The sequence below is a fragment of the Sinocyclocheilus grahami genome, unplaced genomic scaffold (assembly GCF_001515645.1).
Source record: "Sinocyclocheilus grahami isolate Dianchi unplaced genomic scaffold, SAMN03320097.WGS_v1.1 scaffold1266.1, whole genome shotgun sequence".
In the NCBI taxonomy this organism is placed as follows: domain Eukaryota; kingdom Metazoa; phylum Chordata; class Actinopteri; order Cypriniformes; family Cyprinidae; genus Sinocyclocheilus; species Sinocyclocheilus grahami.
The window spans coordinates 33,971-52,807 of record NW_015506445.1 but is presented as its reverse complement, the minus strand read 5'-3'; positions in this window follow the sequence as shown (position 1 = coordinate 52,807).

Here is an 18,837-nt window from a genome sequence, read left to right as displayed (position 1 = left end):
GGCGTCGCGTAGCCGGTCCGAGGTGGGGTCTGGTGTGTGTAACACTGACCTGCGTTCGAGCAGAGGGTGCATGGGTAGTCCGTTGGTTCGTCCTCTCGATCCGCCCACTGCTGCTCACTGGCGAGAGAGGATGGTGAGTGTGATACACAATAGATCGTCCACAACCCCCCCATCCCATCTGGGGACCCAGAAATAGAGGAATTGCTCTGTCAAGAATTTGGGTACCACTGACCGAAAAAGATGAAAAGATTCTTCACCCGGCCCTCCTCCGGGGGAGGGAGTGGTGTGCTTACCATCTCCTGAAGAGCACGTCCCTCCACCTCTGGATCGCCCGTCTCCGGGCCTCTTGCTCTCTCGCTTGCCACCAGGTTTGGCGGGGGCCTGGACGGGCGGGGCGGCTGCCCTGCGACCGGCTCCACGGCACAGCTTTGCTGGAGGCCGCAGGAGCGCTGCTCTTGTTTCAGCGGTGGCAGGGGGGCCGCCCTCGGCGACGGCAGCAGCTGCACGCTGGGGCAGGATGTACCTGATGGCCTCGGTCTGCTTTGGTCAGCGGAGAACCTTCGTCGCTCGTGGCGCGAGGTCCACCGCGGTGCGGAGTTCTCTGCGAACTTCCGGGTCGTGACCACCCTCGTGCAAGTCCCTCAGTGCCTTGGCCTGGTGCACTTGCAATCACGCCATAGCGTGTAAGGCGGAGGCAGCTTCTCCACAGGTCGTATAGGCATCGCTGGCCAGTCGAGTACAGACCCGGGAGGGGAGGCACGGTTCTCTCTGCCGGTTGGAGGCGGTATTAGGACTCAACTGTATATCCAACTTTGAAGAGCTAAAGAGATACCTGAGAGAAGAAGTCTTCAAAACCTCAGGCCTTATTCTGCAAATCATGGGCTGCTATTTTAAAGGAATATATATAACTTATATATATATAACTGATATAATGTTAAAATAACTATGTAACAGATTTTTACTATAACACTTAGTCTTTTGCCATTAAAATTACTGCTCTTTTAGGGGAAAAAGCTATTTTAGCGTGCTGAGGCGCACAGGGGAGATGATCATCTGCAACACAAACAGTGGGTAGTGCAGCCTGATGTGTGCAACCCACTCGACACGGGAAACCACCACCGCTGAAGCGCCGTCTGCCAACACGAAGAGCTCTCTAAGAGCGCGCTGAACTCGTTCAGTCTTCTTCTCTCAGTAGAGTAGTCAGGAGCAGAACGATGTGATCGCTCGGCTCCGAAGCGAAAAGCTGAATATGCGCTGCATCTGCTCCCTACTTATACTCATGCTGTGATCAGCAGCAGCTGGATGCAATAATCGCATGCCAATGTGCATTGGCTCGTCATTATCACAAACGATTTCTTCAATTTCATAATCGCGCAATAAAATCATCTGTGATTTTTTTTGCGTAACTAGTCAGTGAACTATGGCTATGTGTAGTAAATTCCGCTCCATCTGAAAGCACGTGATGATGATTTCCTGCTGATTACAGAACCGGCTTTTTTAACAAAATGCGCATGACAATCGCACTCGATTAATCATGCAGCCCTATGCCTAGTCCTGGCTTAGTCTAAGCCCTGTCTGTGAAACCAGGCCTAAATATGCTCAAATTCATAAATGTAAAATAATAAATATGATTTAACTTGAAAAAAAAAAACATTTGAAAACTTTATTTTGAAAATAATGACTAAGATATGCACACCACATATTTCGACTCATTAAATGTAAACTTTTCTAGAAAGAAATATATAAAATCCATATTAAACCAACATTTCTAAAACTTTGTTTTAAACTATATTTTAAAATATTTTTCTTTTTCTATTTCATTTTCTCCACAGTTTCAGTGTTCACCCAGAGCTTCAAAGATCCAACCAGAGCTTCTACTGATCAAACAAAGCCAAAAAAAAAGACAAGCACAAGTGTTTAGGAAAGGTAAATGATGTTGACTGGAAACAAATATGTTATCAGGAACTGAATTCATCCATCATGAAGGGCAGACAATACACAATGGGACACAACTGAGACAAAATTATGTGGAAGAAAAAAAAAGAGGCCAAACTGAGAAGACAGAACAGAGGACAAACACAATCCTGCTTTAAATCAATGTAAGACATCAGTGAAGTGAGGAGCAGAGAAAGGAGAAAGTGTTCATGAAATGGCTCAGGAAGAAAGTGTTTTGGGGGATGAGGGGATGGGGGTTGGATCAGATCTTTGCTAGCTTTAATATTTCACTGTGCTGATAAGGAACCTGTCATATCTCCTTTTCTGCCTTTCAGCAGCTGTTACCATGACAATGGGTTAGACGGCTGAACCGTGTGTGTGTGTGTGCGTGCGCGCACGTGTGTATTTCAGAAGTATTAGCCAAATGATGACTGCCAAAGACAATGACATCTGTGCAATATGGGGGAAAGAGATACCAATTAATGTGTAATGAAAATGGCTATAGAGAGGGAAATTTTATATTTGGGATGAAGCTCACATCAAATAACATTCCAGTTTCTCACTTACTTCCTAGACAAATGTTCTATCTGGCTATAAAATAATTTTAATTTCATGCAAATATTCCTCAACCACAGTCTCCAAAAATCACATTAGCACTATCAGCTGTGTTTTACAAAGCAGAAGATAATAGTTTAATATCCAACTTTGAAGAGCTAAAGAGATACCTGAGAGAAGAAGTCTTCAAAACCTCAGGCCTTATTCTGCAAATCATGGGCTGCTATTTTAAAGGAATATTCCATGTTCAAAACAAGTTAAGCTCAGTCACCAGCATTTCTGGCATGCTGATTATCCTATATATAAAAAAAATATATATATATATAACTGATATAATGTTAAAATAACTATGTAACAGATTTTTACTATAACACATAACTAATGGCTTAAATTAATGACTACTAGTCAAATAGGGAAAATCTTTAGAGAGGGGCAGCCCAAATAATGACAATGAAATAACAGAACCCCAAAGAGATACCTCTCAATTACACTATATAATTCTATACATTGTTTGTAAGGCTATATATGTACATATACATTAATAGAAATAACTGTCGTAAATGACTATAAATATAGTTTTAATGGTTCCACTTAAATGGCCTATAGTTTATGATGAACCATCAAGATGTTTGAAATATTCATCCATTCATCATTGGTGGAATTTTTAAATAACACCACAAATTCTAATAATTTGTAAATAAAATCATAAAAACAACAGCAACAACAAACCACTGGGGGCATCCAAGGGTTTCACTTTAACATTTCACTTCAAAATATCAAATGTGTAAACCAACCTCAAAACCCATCATATCTCACCAAGGACATATTGTTGAGCATGTTGGGTTGCAAACTGATTTTCCAATGAAATATCTAGGTCCTAAAGCTGTAGTATATGAGTTCACTGCTGTAAAGCACTGTTCAATACCAGTTCATTTTCTTTTCACCTATAGGCCTTGAGCTGAACATCATTTACACAAATAGGACATGTTCCTGGATCAACCACGTTTGTTGTTCCTCAAACAATATTCCTATCTGCCAATGACTGTTCTCTCATGACTGGCTGTGACTGGTTAACAGGCAGCAACAATATTTCAGGAATTATATATAATGCTGATCCAGGAATGTGCTCTGCTTGTGTAAATCGCATTATTCTAACCCTTTACCTAGAAGAACTGCAGACCTGCAGTGACACATTGCCACATTGGGGGACAACCAACCCCCGTGAAAAAATTAATAATCAAATTACTAAGCAACCACTGAATGGAATAACACAAAATAGGTATAATTTTAAAGCATAGGTATCAGATTTTTAATGCATATAACCATGTTGATCAACACTTAACGAGTGCCGAGTCATCCCTCTAAACCTGAGTGTAACGCAGGCAGGCACCTGGTGACAAAAATTAATAATCATATTTTTTCAACTACTGCCTTGACCGACACAAAATAGGTCTGAACTTTACAATGCATGTACCCAACATCACACAGCTCAGATAGTCATGTGTCATTTATCATTTGAAAGGTCTCACGGAGTAGAATAAAACCAGTATAATTGTTCTGGGCTTTGACTAAACTTGAGTGAGTTTTTGTACGTGAAGCACCCTCAGACCCATATGTAAATAATGTACGGATGCAGTATTTATGTCACCTTTTTGCTTGTAACTTCATAAAACATGCTCAGATCGTAGAAAACAACATTCCACATTATTATTTTCCAGCAGATTCTCCCAATTAAAAAGAGCCCAAACTTACCATAATCCGTCACTAAGATCTAAAGATATTCCTCATGGAGTTATAACACAAATAAACCCCCAAAGACGCACATGTTGCCAAGTATATAGAAATGTAGCATTCATGTAGCGTTTTCGCTTGTAACTTCATGAAACATGCACAGATCGTAGAAAATCGACGAACCACCTTGGTTCCAAATGCTGTAACTTTTGATTACTTCATGTTATCGCAACAAAATTAGAATCAGACGAAGATCATATGTAGGGGAATTTCACCAAAAGGAATTGTCCTCCTACCTTATTTCCTACCTTCTTGAGATATTGCATGTCAAATAAGAAAGATATGTACAATGTTCTCTTTTTTGGCCTTTATCACGTTTCTCAGCATGAGAATGTCCAAATGTAAAGAACATTTATTTTCTAAAAGTTTAAGTTTTCTATTAAACAATACCTACCTTTTGACTCTCCTTGCTACAGTTTTGAAGTTATAAGTCTTTATAACAACATTTTTTAAAACAACAATTTTAAAAATGCCATCCAGGTGTCGAGGGCTAAACAAATAGGAAACCATGGTTTCAAATGCTGTAACTTTCGATTGCTTTATGTAATTACCAAAATTGGAATCAGATGCAGTTCACATGTAGGGGAGCTTCACCAAAAAATTATTTTCCTCCTACCTTATTTCCATCCTGAGTTATTACATGTCAAATAAGTTATTACATGTCTTTTATCAGCAGTTTCTCAGCATGAGAATATCCAAATGTAATGTAAATCTGGATTCTAAAAACCTAATCGGTTTTCTATCAATTGATACCTACCATTTGACTCTCCTCGCTACGGTTTTTGCTACAGGAGTCAACCATTATAAAAATGCCTTCTGGGGTCAAAAAAGCTACCTTGGTTCCAAATGCTGTAGCCTTTGATTACTTTATGCCATCACCACACAATTTGAATCAGATGCAGGTCACATGTAAGGGGACTTCACCAAAACATTATTTCCTTCCTGAGATATAGCATGTCAAATAAGAAAGATAAGCTTGTGCTTGTGATCTTGAGGCATTCAAAAAACGGCAAGCATGCTCATTAACATATGAACAGTATGCTTTGTGTCCATCATCATTTTCTACTCTAGTGTGTGTTTACAACCTACTTTATCGGTTTCATTACTCACTATCATTATAGCCAGTTAGAAAGAGAGCTTGACATGTTTATGATGTGTGGATATGTTTGTGTGCTTCAAAGCATCCATGTGAGCGCTTTATGACATGGCATAGTATACAGCAACACTAGAAATCTCAACTTGTTTGCTACTCCAGTGGCCAATGAAGGAGCTCGTTTAACGGAATGATGCTGCATAATTAACAGAAATCGTCAGGTTTGCTTGACTTTTCAAATATTTCCCAGTCCATCTTTCAATGATGCAGACCTAATGAGTCGATTAGTCTCCTCTGAGGGGCTCTAAAGGGTTTGCAAGATGTTCCTTGACATGAATAAACAGCATATGCTCTGCCTTAAAGCTTTCTGATCTTTTGGATAGAATTGGACTGTATTATAATAAGCACCATTCATACCAAAATATCTCCAGGGGAAAAACAAAGGAGGGAGGGAGATAAACATTTATCTTGTGCATAGACATTTATAGACAGCATTGCACTAACAGCCACATTTAACATTTATTTTAAATAACGTTGGGGTTATTCTATTATTATAACAAAAACAACAACAACCACTAAAAACATTCAACATTTATTTTCTATTGTTTTAATAATAATAACAAATATTATAAAATGTATTTAAATTTAAACAGCTTGGAAGGCCATGGCGGATCAGACAGTTCAGGAGGCCACAGCGGAGCAGGGAACACAGAAGGCCATGGCTGGATGGTCTCCGTGGCCTTGGCCTCGCCACTAGGCCCGGTCACTACAGCTGGGAACTCAGGACGCCATGGCCGGATGGCCTCCGTGGCCCTGGCCTCGCCACTCGGCCCGGCCACTACGGACGAACCCATACTACTACTATTAACCCCCCCCCCCCCCCCAAAAAAAAAATCCTTATCGTCTTTAGAGGCCTAACTCGGGAACAGTGGCCCTGCCTCCCTGGGCTTGACTTGGGAACTGGAGCCTTCTCTGGGCTAAACTCTGGGACTGGAGCCTTCACTGGGCTAAACTCGGGGACAGGAGCCCTCTTTTTGAGGATTATTTTTTTGTGCATGCTTTTTTATGTTTAAGTAATGTGCGTGATGTCAAACAACTTATGTTAATACAACCTACGATATCTAACTATAGGCATTTCAACTAAAAAAATAATTAATAGAATAATGGCAGACATTTAGTCACAGAAACTTGACATTTAAAGTTCAGTAAGACATTTATGATACTCCTAATGATAAAATGAATTTAAGCAACAAAGACCATGCAAACTTATTTCCACTTTTTTTTAATGATCATGTAAACTAAATATTTTTGATTCTTCTTAAAGGGATGGTTGACTTTTTTATAGGCTTGATTGTGATTATGGGGTGCAGTCTAACATGTGTTAATGCTTCGTTTGTTAAAAAACGCATTCTTTTTCACATAATTTACCTTTATTCCACACCTCTCTGTCCCTTCTCCTCTGAACGCACTGATCATTTCCTGCTTTTATGAAGTCCCTCCCTCAGAAATACACGATGGGCTCTGATTGATTAGCTGGCCCAGTGTGTTGTGATTGGCTAAACCGCCTCTAGCGTGCATCTAAACGTTCCGCCCCTCCACATAGCGGCATGTGCTCCGGTTGTATTGTAAACAATGATGTCGTCTATATTGCTTATCAATTTGAGCGTGATTGAGACGCAGAGGATATTACTGAAGAGGATCGCGCAGAACCTGTGCAAGCACGGCTTTTAATGGTAGGCCTAAGATTTTTTTTGTCTCATATTTTTAGATACGCCGTTATTTGTAAATGCTACTGCTTCTGTTAGCTTTTAATATACGGTTTTATTCTGAAAATAAAAGCTGTAATACAGTTCGGCAACCACACGCGCGTCCATGTATAATGCTTCTCATATCTATAGTATGTGAAAATAAGTGTATTCACTGAGCTGATGATCTGAATGAGAGCGAGAGAGATGCAGAGCGTGTGCAGAGCAGGGCGAGGCCAGGAACAGGATGAGAACGCTGCTTTAGAACATTGATTTTGAAACTTGTGAATCCATTAGAATTGTTAGAAGACAGAATCGCGATTCATATATGAATAGATTTTTACATTCACCTGTGGTTTTCTGTTCCTCTTTTCTAAAGCAGCGTAGCATGGACTCGCACCCTTTGCTGCGTGTTCCCAGAGGCGGGGTTTATGTAAAATTCTGGGTTCTTGACGTAACGGACCCGGGAAGTAACTCGTTGTAGTCCCTTACCAGTCATTTTTGTAGGCATTAAACTGCCAGAAATTTAAAAGACGACATCTACGTTTGCATTGAACTTTCAGCTTCGTAACTTTGCAGATATTGTTTATGATCAAACAGAAACATTACACACTAACTAACATTAAAAAAGTGAAATCGCAATCAACCACCCCTTTAAAGAAACTCAGACAAACCTATTTTTCCTCTCTACTTTGTGTTTGAGTACATCCATCTGTAATAATTTACTTATTTGTAAGGGAATTAATCATTAATTCATTCAGGTTTATTTCTAGCTCAGGTTTTAAAAGAACTCGATCTGAGAATTCGAGGTCCACCTGATCAAAACTGACTTTGACTTCCAATTGTGTGTCTCCATCATGTAGGTGGGTCTGTTGTGAGACAGATCCTACACATGTTTCATTCTACGCTTTAGTGGTGATGTGCACTGATGACTGAAAATCTCCACCCATTACTCAAATCCATCCAACACTCAATTAACAGTCCATTTGCATTCTGGCAGCGTTTTGCGTCTAGCTCTTGATAAATAACGCTTTTCCTCTCGTGCTAGTCATGAATCATCATGAATCATCCCCATATCTGCGGGGTGGCAGCCAAAACCCCACCGTGTGCGACTGACGACTATTCTTAACATCAGCATCTACAATAGAAGTCAACTTTCATGTTCTTAATGAAAAAGCCTAATGAGTTGTGACCAGAGTACTTTTGCAGTCACTGAACCACACAATATCAGTATAAAGACACTCTAAAACATACACAACACACATATAAAGTTACTTTATAAATACAAATCATGTTCCTGGTCGAATCAAAATTAGGTAAATAATTAAACATTATGCCATTATACAATCTCACTTATTTTAAATATAATTGGGTAAATTAAATGATGTTATCAATTCATGCAAAAATATTTAAAATTCAATTCACAGTTTCATACACCTCTTGTTGAGTATGTTTTAATCTCTCAATTAAAATTACATTTTTTAATTAAAAAAATAATTAAATGAATTAAATCATTGACCAGAAAATTTTAAGCAGTTTTGCATAATGTTTTATTATTATGCCTTAAAAATAAAAAGAACTAGACTGTTTTACTGCATATCAAAATAACTGTTGATTATATTATAGAGAGGAACCCTGATATTAGAGTAGACTGTGCATCATGGTCAATCGGTCTCTTAAAATATGAAATATTAAAATATTTTCTGACAAGGAAGATTAGTTCAGACTGTAATATGTAATTTAGTGTTCTCCCAAACGCTCCAAAAATTATATTGATTAATTAGTAATTCATGATATTGAAATAATAATAAGAAGAATAATTCACCTAGAAAATATTTATTTGCTGACTGATTACCATATGAATTCAAACATGAGAACAAATTTATTTCTAAGAACTTGGCACTGACCGAATAAAGTCTAAATAAACTCCATTAAATCAATTATATTCTCACAAATTCATAAACATTTGAATGTATCTATAGTTGTGCACTGTAAAAAATAAAAAAGTGTTGACTCAACTTAAAAAAACTGCCTTAAAATGTTTTGTTATCTTAATTTTTTCTGGTGCGATGCAGTTGTTTCAACATGTGTTTTTGAGTTGAAACAACAGTTATACTAGTTCAGTCAACTTTCAGCTTAGTTGAGGGCCAATAAACTTAAATTTTCTTGTTGTCTGGACCATTTATAAAAAAAAAATGTATGTCTACAAAAAAAAAAGAGTTGAAATGGCAAAGTCTCAAAATTAAAGGTGTAACAGGTGTCTTCACCTTGTCTTCAGAAACATTTTTTGTTATGCTGGTTGAAAGTCTCTTCACATCCCGATGGCAATCATTAAGTTAAGTGGTCTAAATGTATTAATCTGTATTTATATATTCAGTGGAAGGCGTAGGACCAAGAAATGTTCGTCCAATCAAAACGCTCGGTCCGAGCGTTTTAATAAACTTTCCTACCTGCCTGTCAACTCGGTTTGCGCAGACAGGACACGTCATCAGCGCGTTCACGCACGCGGTGCAGACAGAGTGAGGATGGCAGACAAACATCAACAACCCGATCTTCCTTCCTGGTATTGTAGTACTTTTAAAGTTCTCACCGGTGAATGACGCATGATGTAGCCCAGCGATTAACACATCCGATTCAGATAACCAGCTCGTTAGAACACAGCTACGTGCATGAACTGTGTTCCGATCTATATGATCCTACACAGAGTTCATTGCTCCCTCCTCACTGAACAGGGAAAATACGTTGAAGTTTACTTCACATGGGCTAGAATTGGGAACCGCTGCTATTGTAGTAATGTTGTCTCTGGTACTCAGGTCTGTGAGTGAGCGTATATGCATTCAGGGGGCGTGGCTTTGGACGGCGATTGCAGGGAGGGTGGGACATTCGCTTTCAGTGCTATCAGGCTAAAGTTAGCATTTTCCAAGATCTCCTATTGCGCCTTTAATTTTTAAAAGTGTGTACATGAAAGACTTTGTTTCAGAGGCTCACAATTCATACATATTACATATATCAGTATCTATTCAAACAAAGAAAATAAAATGAATATGTGTCAGAACAACGTTTTATATAAGAACACATACGAACACCTACCACACTAGCGTGACGGGTGGGAAAAGAAGTGCATAGCTGTTGGAAATCAAGAGCAAGATTAATGCCATACAGCGCATAAAGGCTGCTAATAGGAAAACAAGAATGCAAAGCTCTCAAGGCTACATTTTTATTTCATATAGCATGTATGCTACAACCCATATGTCTGAATTAAATGTTAAAGAGACAAGCTGATTTCCTCCTTTGGCACTAAATCTAAAAATTTCATTGGATGTCATACCTTATTTATTTTAGCTGTAGTTTTGAAAGGTCTGTGGCACATTTCTTGAGCATTTACTGCATTTCTCAACTCATTCCGCATGCCAGTGGAGAGGGGAATTGATTCTGGACAGCAAATCTATCTAAAGTGGAACTGACAATGATTGTAAGTGAGATACAGAGCAATTCGATTCCTAGTCATTTTTTGTGATATTCTACACGTTTCATCCTGACAGGATAAAACGTTTGTGGATAATCTTTTGCTCCACCCTCCCTAGATACAAAATTTCAGTGAAAGGCAGGTAAACCTCAATTGAAATTACATAAAATACTATAAACCAATTTGTGTTGTTGGGGAGAGAAATGTTGAATTTAGTCCGGATAACTAAATTCAAAGATAACTGACCCAAAAGTTTCCCTAAAAAGTTCGGCAAGCAGTGCAGAGGTCAACATCAGGAGCACAGGAACCACTTTTAGCCGCCTCTACTTTTAGCCCACTCAACCAAACCTAGTCAACTTATATTAAAATATGTTCCTCTGCTCACTTGCATTATAAGCAGATTTCTGATACCGGCTACAAAGCGCTGCATAATAGTTTTATCCAGTGTTTTTTTGTTTGTTTTACGTTTGTCAAGGGCACAATTATACCTTTTTATTTAATTTTATTTATTTATTTTTTTCATTTTAGAAGCCTTTTGTGATCCTCTGGTGTTGAGAATGGAACAAAATGAGGATTTCTTTCCCACACAAATCACAGTGATTACAGGAGAACAAACATTATGTACAGAACATGTATGTAGATAAATAGCTAATCACTACACCTTTGCCACAGTTTTCATTATTTAGGGCCCTATGATTTCTGTGATGCAGACAACACGAACAGAATTGTGGAATCAAGTCATAAAAAATGGAATATGGTAAGAATAAAAAAATAAAACGTATTTCATAGGGCCTACATTTTTAAATTTTGTTCAACTTTTAATAAATTGCTGTCAAATTGTGATCATGATTTTAATTAATTAGACATGCTTTTTGATTACAAAAATTTAATTTAACCATTAAAATGGAGTCTAGAAAAAATTAAAATAAAAAAAAATTAATTCGGAAACAAAAATGCAATTTGGGGAAAAATAAAATGGATTTCATAAAGGCCCCAATTAATCTATACATTTTATTTGTAATATATTGAGCTTAAGCTCTATTGTGATGTTCAACTGTTGCACTACAAACTTGATCTCCAGATTAAGTATTAATTAAAAAATAATTGCAATGTAACAATATCTGTGCTAATATAACACTAGCTTGATTTTGTATCTCAATGCCAAATGAGGGTGAAACATCTGCAGCATCATAACAAACTAACTATTATACATGAGTTCAGTCTTATTCCATGTAGTGACATCACAACCTGCATGTCTTCTGCCCCCTCCATACAAAAACTTGTTCTGGTGCCACTGGCCAACATGTTTTAGGTCTATAGTCGCCGTCACTCCAAGCCTCACTAATGAAGACAAAGCAGTTAGAGGAAGAAATTAAAATTTTAATTGCTGTCCTCAAGATCCCAATATGTTGCCTCTCACCCAAAGGTCTGCAATTAAGTGGGTAAACTGCATTCTGTATTGATGGCTCTGTGCTCTTGTGGATATTAATCTTTGCCATGTACAAATCACCCCCATATAGTCATTTTGATGGCTCCACAAGGTGGATTATAATGTGTCTCCATATGGCTCAGCTTTGCCACATAACCGTGAATGTGAGCTTGTGAATTATAAATATTGTGGGTGAATTCAGCGTGATTCAGTGCACCCTCGACAAAACATACATTTGGGGTGCTAATTATTGCACTTAATGTACACGAGTGTGTCCTGCGGGATGGAGCACCATGCGAAAGTCATGGTCCCCGGAGAATTATGCTAATGATTAGCATGACACTGGGGACAATCAGACCATCATTACACTGATTTAAGGCCTCAGATTAGTCTGTCTCACACCTAACAGCACTTTCTTAGCAATGTAAAATCAGTAAACGTCATCCTGCACTGGAGTGCATTACAACTAGCGTGACTTTTGACCTCACGGTCTCGTTCAGGATTAGATGGTTAGCACGGCTCTTTTAGCATCAGGTTCTGAAAGTAACATTTTCCATTGACGACCATTGAAAATTAGCCATGTATTTTGAACAAATGCATTTGCATGCAGCTTATTTATATGAACGCTTTTCAGCACAGCGCTCGTTGTCTTCTGTCTTCCAATTTATGAATGTCTGCTGACATTCGTTATGACATCAGCTTTGATTGTTACAAAGCACATGGTAACTTTTGTTAACTCTACAATAAGTAAATCCACTTCACCAGCTAATTACTCATCAACAAGAGCTAGCACAAAAACAGTTCAAAGACAGAATTTGTTATTTTATTATTTTTTTATGTCTAGATAGTTTTTTTAGTTATTTTAGTACTTAAAGATAAACTAAATGAAAAATTAGAAATGTTCTTTAGTTGAAAAAATATTTTTTTTTATATACGTTTTATTCAGTTTTACACTTTCAATATTCATGTTAATTTTAGTTTAACGCAAATGTGATTCATTAGTTTTTTTAGCATATCTAAATAGTTTTAATTTATTTTTATTTCAGTTTTAGTTTTATGTCAGTTATGTAATTTTGTAAGTTTTTAATCTGAAACTTTTTACACCTAAAAAAAAAAAGAAACAAAAAAATCTGCTTTATTTTAACCAAAAAAAGTATATATATATTCAATATATATATATATATTAGTTTTAGTTAACAATAACACTGATATTTTCAAGAATATATATATTTTTATATATTATTTCAATATATTGCCCAAGATAAAAGTATATTTTACAAACATTATTAATTATTAATTAATAAATATCATTCATATATCATATATATCAAGTTTTTGGTGAGTCGCAGCACAACAATTTTTACAAACTGATGTAACCTTAACTTCTCATAAAAAGGTCAAATTATCTTAGATTTTAGAGTCTTACTAACCTTGGCGCACAGTCATTAGAGACTGCAGGGTTCCTCTCTATGATATAATTTCCTGTTTTATGTTATCTCTTCTCTCTGTATCATTGAAAAGTCTGATGCATTCCTGCTTCATGCGTCCAATACTTGCTTGCTGTCAACAGCCCAGGCGGCCCTTTGGTAATACGACAGGCTTAGGGATAATGCCCACAGAAAAGAGTAAGGCTGATGTAGGTTTATGTTGGGCTGTCAAACAGTAGCTTCCTATTGAGAAGTGGACGCAGCGGAGTCGAGGCTTAACGGAAGGGGACAAGGAAAAATAAATCAATTTGCTAACATTTTAGTGACCCGCGTAGAAAAGACACGCCACAAGCACATCGAGCAAACTCCCCCTCGAGCGGGAAAACATGATCTGTCATCCCGAGCGAATGCATAATTCCAGATCAACACTCACCCTGACAAGGAAACATGCTAGAGTGCATCCTCGCAAATAAAAACAGCAGCTTTTGCTTTGGGGGGAAACCAAGTAGATCTTTTACAGATCCCTCGCAGTGCTCGGTGTCAACTTTGCCCACCACTGAAGGGCATCTTGAATAATTTCTGTTTTTTAGATGGACTAAGCGTACTCTTCATGCTTTACTGGCTGCATGCTCTAGCATGCAATATCTAGACAAGCTTCCTGGGTTGCATTTAAACACAAAGATGCTCTCAAGGTTTTAAAGCCCAAAGTATCTTCAAGCTAAAAATTACACACACTTGTGAGTTTATGTGTGATAAACAGTATGAATAAGTAAGCAGGGTGGGTGGGTGACCTCAGAAATGCACACAATGCTCCAGACACAATCAGATCATAATACTAGACTGAGCTGAAAGTATGTCTGAAGCACACAGTGGCGTGGATTTTGTCTTGGATAAAGGTCAGCGTGACCCATAAATAAAAAGGCTAGAATTACTGCCATCCATGTGGAAGACACTCAAGAGCAAATCTTATGTTTCTACAAGACATTTTTCTGCTTAATTCCCTTCTGTTAGTATTTATTACTTGTATGACTACATTTGCATGCCTGGTAATTTTCATTGCTGATATTAGCTATTTGAAGCTAAAATGTTGCTTTATACTTCAGACATACTGTAGCAACTAAGGCAGACTTTTGTCAAACAGTACAAAATCTGGTGCATTTAATTTCAAGTGACATTTATCCACTGATTTCTAGTCGTGTCCATTTTTGGAAGGCCAAACAAAGTAGTTTCTCTTTCACAACGTGACACAGCGTCACACACGGTGGCCTTGAGTGAGCGGCGGCAGCCTAGAGTGAGCAGAAGCCGGGGCCTAGCGTGAGGAACGGCCGGAGGGCTAGAGTGAGTAGAGGCGGCGGATTCGACGAAGGAGCATCCGGCAGGCTTGCGGCAACCACATGTGACGACCCTGGGCTGGACTCCGCTTCGTCCACGGTGAAAGCCGATCCGGCGATCCACAGCGCAAAGTTGTAGTATTTCCTCAGCAACCAGCCCGGATCAGCTCCAGGCGTGACGAAGCGATATCGTCCTCTTTTGGAAGGCCAAACAAAGTAGTTTCTCTTTCACAACGTGACACAGCGTCACACACGGTGGCCTTGAGTGAGCGGCGGCAGCCTAGAGTGAGCAGAAGCCGGGGCCTAGCGTGAGGAACGGCCGGAGGGCTAGAGTGTGTAGAGGCGGCGGATTCGACGAATGAGCATCCGGCAGGCTTGCGGCAACCACATGTGACGACCCTGGGCTGGACTCCGCTTCGTCCACGGTGAAAGCCGATCCGGCGATCCACAGCGCAAAGTTGTAGTATTTCCTCAGCAACCAGCACGGATCAGCTCCAGGCATGACGAAGCGATATCGTCCTCTTTTGGAAGGCCAAACAAAGTAGTTTAGCTTTCACAACGAATCACACAGGGCCTTCACGACATGACGGCGTCAACAACAATACTACAGCGAGAATAAAAGTTACGCCTTCTTTCTTTGCGTGAACATTTGGGCGGCGTTATGCAAATCTTCCCACATAGTGATGTAGACGTGGGGGCATGTTAGAACGAGTCGTTTTAGGTAGGTGTGGCTGACTCTTAACTTTTATAAAGCATATCTCTTTGGATTTGAGACTTTAGTCTTTGTAACTTTACAGATCTTCTTTATGCACCAAGACCTTGTAACACTCCGAAGAGAAAGGAAAAATTGAAATCGCATCATATGACCCCTTTAAATGCTTAGTCAGGGGGCAAACTACACAGCAGCATTTATTGTTAGAGAACCATAGGTTACAGAAATAAAAAAAAACACTTTTGTGCATTGTTAGATGCCAGTTTAATGATGCTGTGGCATGGCATGGCATATGTAGAAATGTATGTAAGCCAAGCTTTTAAAAAAGAGCTTTAAAAGTATTATGTATAGGCTAACATTTTGTCACACCAGGGGTGTAGCCATCATTTCAGAAGTGACAGAAATGTCAAATACAATAATTGTATGTATGTAGCCTATGTATTATTATTATTATTATTATTATTATTTTATTTACAAGGAATTATTTTCTTATCTATTACTTTGAATTTGCTATAAGAAATCAAATACACTGCTGGACAATAATCAATCATTTGTAATCTATCTTTTTTTTCCTAATGGCAATTTTACGATTGTTTTATATACTACAAACAATTATTCAAATTTTCTGCACAGAATAAGATAATATACTATAGTTTCTGTACTGTAATAAAGATATGTCCATTAGCACTGCATCATTCATTAATTGTATTTATTTATTGTGTTTATTGTCTTAACGTTTCATCAGTTCATTCTGCTTTTTATTCAGTATAGCTGCAGATATAGCCTGGCACGTCTTAGTTCTATGAGCGCGAGACCACTTCTCTTTCAGTGCGAAAACGTCTTTATCTAATTTCCATAAAATAAAATGCTATAGTAGCTATTTAACTTTTACTCTCCATCAGCAAATGATGATCCTGAAAGAAAACGCACCCGATGTCTGTTTGCTATAGCAACAAACTCTACTTTCAGGCATCTGATTATCAGATAAATCAGCTAAAATGTACATTCAATACTTGACTGTGGACACGTTCCTTATTTGCGGGTTTGAGCTGTTTTGTCGAACTGTAGTGTCACAGGATTTGTACTGGAGCACTTTGCCTCACAAGTGCAACGCCATATCGCGTGAGCTACCAAGCAAACTTGAGTTAGAAATCCCATCCATATAAAGCTGTATATGTGATGCTAATGTTCAAAAGTATCAGTTCAAATCTCACAGCATGTTAATAATTGTTTTGAAGTCGTAACAATGTTTTGCAAGGAATTGTGCGACAATTAGGCTTTCTTGATCAAAACTGATACTTTTTACAAAAATCATACTTTTTGTGAGAAGGAATAAAAGTTGTCGGAGTTGTACATGCCTGTTTGTTTCATCTGGAAGCTGCAGTGATTCGTATGTACAGTATAAGTCAATTTTTTGAGTTTTACAGAAATCTAAGTAGATGCACGAGTGCAAACAAACCGAACCAATTCTAGAGCGTGGGAAAGTTTGACAAAACTACAAAAAAATAAAATAATTTCTATAACTGATGAATCACTCTAATAATCGTCAGCTTAATCGATTATAAAAATAATTTGTTAACGCCCTATATATATATATATATATATATATATAAATATATATATATAATATATATATATATATATATATATATATATATATATATATATATATATATATATAAAGCAAGTTTAAGTATTTTTTTCAAATCACTTGTTCAAAAACCCTTTTTTGTGCAACTCATTTTTAATAGTGCTTTGTTAAATAATTCTTATATAGTAAACAATTATTTATTTATTTACAAATTGACTAGCTGTTAAAGTTGTATTTACAAAACTGTTCCAGAACACTTCAACCCAAATATTCAGATGTGTGTAGCACATTTTATGTAGGACCGTTTCCTGATCCTGGGAGAGTAGACTACAATGCCGGCTGTTCTGACTCAAAGACTGTAAGACCGTTTTTTTATATCTAAAGAGTTTTTATATTTTATATATTTAAAGCGAGTTTTTTGGGCAGTGTAGAGTAGGGCTTGTTGTTTGTCATTTCTCCGATCACAAATGCAGACATGGTTTTATGTTTACGCGGCGTGATGCAACGCAACGCATAAAAAGACAGTATAAGTCATTATAATCAAGAATTATGTCCCCACTGCATGCAACGAATGCCTCGTTTATAATGGGTTTTCATGTTTTTGAATCATCGCTCCGGCCTGACAGGGCATCATCACAGTATGGTGAGGGGCGTAAAATTTCCGTCACAAGCTTGAGGTATTTGGCCAATCACAATGTACTGGATCGCTGGCCAATGACAGCACACCTCACTTTTTCAGACCGATGAGCAGAAAGGCGGGGCATAGAGGAGAAACAATAATGTACAGTATGTGGAAAATAATGTGTTTTTTTACCTTAAACCGCATAAACACATTTCATTACACCAAATACACAAAATAATGTTCTTTTTAGCAACATCATATGACCCCTTTAAAGAATTTAGGGGAAACATTTAAATAATCCTGTGAATGTACTTAAAGAATGCAGAATCAAATCGTTAATCGAATCTAATCGAAAACCTATGAATCGTGAATCGCGAATTGAATCGAATCGCTGTCTACCCAAAGATTCACAGCCCTAATATCTAGTCTAAACCCCAGACACCCACTAGCCCTAGAATGACCCCTGTGTATAACTGGGATATTTTTACTCTAGTTACAATAAGTTCAGCTCTATTTCTGGTGATGCATACACTTCAATTATAACAATGTGAGTGCCTTTTAACTACAGTGTGAGTCTAATAATATATCCTCCTACTCTCAACATAAGAGCTTGAACAAACCTCAGCAATGGAAGCCAGGGCTGGTAGGCATGTAATTGTACTTGGCATAACTGTGAAAAAGAACTTAAACTTCTGCCTCTGAGTTGACACAATAAGTTCATTACTCCTTTTCTTTCTCCCTCTATCTTTCTCTCTTCCTTCCTCCCCCTCCTTTCCCACCTGACAGATGGATCAGGCTAATGAACTTCCAACATTAACTGGGGGAAGAGTCAGGAGGAAAGTGGAAGCTTGGTTTCAGGGTTGGGTTCACATACAGACAGCCAGTGCTGGTGATAATAACATATACTGACAGCACTGGAAGCAAAGGGAAAGCTCTACATGAACGTGTAACATTTATGACCGCAGTAAAGTATGTAACAAGCAGTGCTGGGGAACTTACTGAACGTATTATTTATATGTTATGCATTCTTAAATATTATATATATATACAGTGGGTACGGAAAGTATTCAGACCCCCTTAAATTGTTCACTCTTTGTTATATTGCAGCCATTTGCTAAAATCATTTAAGTATTTTTTTTT